Source organism: Lactuca sativa, chromosome 3 (assembly GCF_002870075.4).
Source record: "Lactuca sativa cultivar Salinas chromosome 3, Lsat_Salinas_v11, whole genome shotgun sequence".
NCBI lineage: Eukaryota > Viridiplantae > Streptophyta > Magnoliopsida > Asterales > Asteraceae > Lactuca > Lactuca sativa.
The window spans coordinates 236,869,226-236,873,632 of record NC_056625.2 but is presented as its reverse complement, the minus strand read 5'-3'; the positions used below and the strand labels follow the sequence as shown (position 1 = coordinate 236,873,632).

Genomic DNA, 4,407 nt, shown 5'->3' with positions numbered 1-4,407 from the left:
TCAACGGGGAAATGATTCAATATTTGTGGTTGTTGATAGTTTTTCTAAGATGGTGCACTTTATTCCATGCAAAAAGACGACGGATGCAGTTAATGTAGCCCAGTTATTCTTTCGAGACGTCTACCATTTGCATGGATTACCGTCTTCTATTGTATCAGATCGAGACACTAGGTTTTTGAGTCATTTTTGGCGTAGCCTATGGAAAATGGTGAACACTCAGCTCAATTTTAGTAGTGCATATCATCCTCAAACGGATGGCCAAACAGAGGTTGTCAATCGATCCATTGGTAATATTTTGCGGTGTTTAGTGGGTGATCATGTGAAGACCTGGGATCAGAAGCTTTGTCAAGCTGAGTTTGCTCATAATCATGCTATCAACCGAAGTACTGGATATAGTCCATTCCAGGTGGTCTATTCTGTTCAGCCACGGGGACCACTTGATTTGATGTCACTGCCTGTTTCTAGGGTAGTTCCAAAGAAAGTGCAGGATTTTGTTGGAGGACTACATGATGTTCATAGGGCTGTTCATGACAACTTGGTCCGAGCTAACTCCAAGTACAAGCAAGATGCAGATAAAAAACGCAGACAAGTTGATTTTGAAGTAGGTGATTTTGTTTGGGTTGTTTTGACTAAAGATCGTTTTTCGGTTGGTGAGTGCAACAAGCTATCAGCTAAGAAGATTGGACCAGTGGAGATTGTGGAGAAGATTAATTCCAATGCTTACCGTCTACAGTTGCCAAGCCACATTCGTTGTTCCGATATATTCAATGTAAAGCATTTGCTTCCTTATTATGGGGATTCTTCTGATGATGACCATGGTGCACATTCGAGGTCAAATTTTGCCTACCCGGGAGGGGATGATGCGGGCCCTAGTGTGGAGGATCGGGCCCTTGCGTTCCTAGAGGCCCACGATCGTGTGACTAAAGGGGCTTCACGAAAATGGCCATAACTTTGGCTACGAATCTCCGTTTTGGGCCTACGACCAGTCAAATCGAAGCTTGGAGCAAGGAGCACGTCTAAATAAGTACCCGAAAGGGACTTACCCATTTTTGAGTCCATAAATCACTTTCTAAATGGAGTTATGAGCAATTTTTGTTATTTTTCCTTAATTTTTGGGTTTTGTTTTTGGGTTTGTATTTGGCCCATGGACTTTTAGGGTTTCATTTTAATTTCTGCTTCATATTTAACTGTTTTTGATGTAATTTGGATGGTCAATCATCAATTTTATGAACTTTCAATTTTCTCCCAAATTCTGTGTGTTAACCCAGATTTTGAAGCCAATCCCACGGTATTCGTAGAATCAACGTGGTTTTGAAGAGATTGTCCTGGCTATTCTTTTAGAATCAACAGGTTCATTCTTGGTTATCTTTGTGTTGTTTTTTTTGCGCTGCATCAACATCCCTTAATTGTTTACCTCATGTGATTTATGTGAAGACTTTATTATGTGCCTAGGATTAGTGAATATGAAACTAGGACTAATTAGAGAATGGGTAAGTTAATGTGTAAGCTTGTTTGATAAACCAACAACAAGAGGGTATTTGAATTATTAATTTGATTAACCATTACAAGTCTTATTTAACCCAAATAAATAACCTAGAGAATTAATTACTTTAGATAACTGGCCACTGCTTGAATTAGTTTAATTTATAAGGATTAGCGATAGCGAATGTGAATCTAATCACCTGAATCGGTAGCCAATAAAAGATTAATCCATTGCACTATTACCATTAAATCAACCATATGATCAATTGAGTCGAACCCGAACAGAAGTCCCTTTAGATATTGAACATAGTTGGTCTTTGCTTGCTTAGTTGTTAGTTAGTTATTTAGTTTAACTATTAGTAAGTTTCTAGTCTTGTAAAACTAGAGAAAACTCCTCTTTTATTATTTGTTATTATGTTTTTAGATAATTTTAGTAATTAGTTTAATTGTCGTTCCCTGAGTTCGATACCCTGCTTACTAGATCTATACCACCAATTGACAGGTCCACTTCCTTTTGTGTGATTAATTTACAATTTAGAAGTAGGAATAAAAGTGGTTGGTTTAACACACATCAAGTTTTTGGCGCCATTGCCGGGGAACGGTTCTAAATTTAAATTGATTACTATTGTTATCGATCCTTTGTATGAGATTTCTCTTGCACAAAGTTACTGCTTTTAGTAGATTTAGGAATAGAATTGAATTTCAGTTTTTAGTTTTTAGGAAGTTTGTTTAAAACTTTTTGTTGTTTTTGCATTGAACTCGCCGAGTCCCTACGACCAGACTCGTCTAGTCCATCACTGAACAACTATTTTCGTTTCTAGTTTTTTTATTTTTTTTGTTCCTTTTACACGTTTTTCTTGTTTTGTTTGCAGACATTACATGACCAGAGGATGCAACACACCCCTGGTTCCTCCATACAAGGATCTAGAATCCGCTTTAAGGAAAAACAAAGGCAAAGAGGTTGAAAGTTCTAATACACCGAAGAAATCTCCCTTTAAGAACTTGAAAACGGTTTTTGGGAAGAAAAAGAACAACAAGGCAGGAGAGACCAGCAGTCAAAAGAGCGAAGAAAGCAAGTTAGAGAATATTGAAGATAATCCAAGAGGGGCCGAATTCGAATACGACTCCAAATCCGAATACGAAGAAGAAAGCGATTCTGAAGGCGAACTAGCTAACCCCATGGCTAACTTCGATGAAGTTCCCATGGGAGAATGGAAAAAGAGAATACGTGACGATACCAGGCCGGGACTTGTGCAAACCGCAATTCCCGCAACTGCCACCTTTGAGCTTAAAGGTCACATACTTGCTCAACTAAAGGAGATCCCCTTCTATGGTAAAGATCACGAAGATGCCAATAAACACTTGGATGAGGTCAATCATGTAGCTGATTATTTTAATGTTCCAAATGTGCCTCGTGAGACCTAGCTGCTTCGTATGCTTCCAGTTACATTCAAAGGTGTTGTAAAGGATTGGCTCAAATCATTACCTCCAGGATCTATCACTACATGGGAAAAAATGAAGGAAGAGTTCATTGATCAATTTTGTCCTCCCTCAAAGATAGCCAAATTGAAGAAAGCCATTGCCAATTTTAAACAACAAGTTGGAGAATCATTATACGAAGCATGGGAGAGATACAAGGGCTTACTAAGGAATTGCCCACATCACGATCTTAATAGCCAACAAGAAGAATCTATTTTTTATGATGGAGTAAATGTGACTACAAGGCAGCTTCTTGACTCGCAAGGACTACTTAAAAAGAAGCCATCCCCAGTGATAAAGGAATTAATTGAGGAATTCTCTAAACACTCTAGAGAATATCATAACCCAAGGAATGAAGTAAGTCAGGGGGTGGTGAACATTGTTAACGATAGCATGGCAGCAATGATGGCTAAACTAGAGACTTTAGATAAGAGGATGACTAAGATGGATCAAACAATCCATGCTATTTGGGTTGGATGCGAGAATTGTAAAGGACCTCATCTTACTAAAGATTGTGATTTGGATGAGAATGGAAACAAGAAAGCTCAAGTATTCTATTCAACCAACGATAGATTTGATGATAATTGGCGGAAACCCAAGAAGGAATGGCTCCCGTATGATGAGTACAAAAAGTCAAAGGAGGAGAAGTACAAGCAAAAAGAACGGGGTTTCTATCAAAAGGAGGAACTGGTTATGGAAAAGAGAGCTGATTTGGAGGAGATGTTCACAAGGTTTGTAGCTGCGTCCGAGAAGAGGCACAATGATATCGACATTCAATTGAAGGAGCAACGAGTAATGCTTAAAGATCATCAAGCTATGATGAAAGATCAACAAAATTTGCTTAGGAATCAGCAAGCCTCCATTCATAACATTGAAAAATAGATAGGTCAGCTTGCACAACAAATCAGTCAAAGAACACTCGGTAAACTTCCTAGCAATACGGAACAAAATCCAAAAATTGCGCATCTAAATGTGATAACCACTAATTCTGACAAAGTTTTCACTCCTCTGACCTCTATTCAGTAGAAACCCGATAAGGAGCAAATAGAAGAGAAAATTGAATGGAAATCGAGCAAACCTGACTCGACTCGCCGAGTCGGCATCATGGACTTGACGAGTCCGAGGTCTGATAAGAAAATTGCTCTCTTTTAAAACCTTACAGGCCCCTTTGCCATTTCCAATCCGAGCCATACCACATGAGCAGATTCAATAGTATAGAAGATTTATGGAGCAAGTGAGGACCCTCCAAGTGAACATTCCATTTGTTGAAACGATACTTCAAACGCCTAAGTATGCAACTTTGTTTAAAAACCTCTTTACTACCAGACAAAATATGGAAGAAGTTGTTGAAGTATTGCTGAATGAACTGCCAGAAAAGAGGGGTGATCCGGGAAGCATCTCCATACCTTGTCAATTTGGGAACAAAATTTGTACTCATTCGTTGAC

The 4,407-nt window shown here is 38.7% G+C and overlaps 1 non-coding gene across 1 annotated transcript; it reads right to left on the bottom strand.

Moving 5' to 3' along the window:
• Positions 1 to 3,045: 3,045 nt before the first annotated feature.
• LOC111902456 (small nucleolar RNA R71) lies at positions 3,046 to 3,152 on the bottom strand. Its single transcript, XR_002853799.1, has one exon. It is a non-coding gene; the product is annotated as a small nucleolar RNA R71 (small nucleolar RNA).
• Positions 3,153 to 4,407: the final 1,255 nt, after the last annotated feature.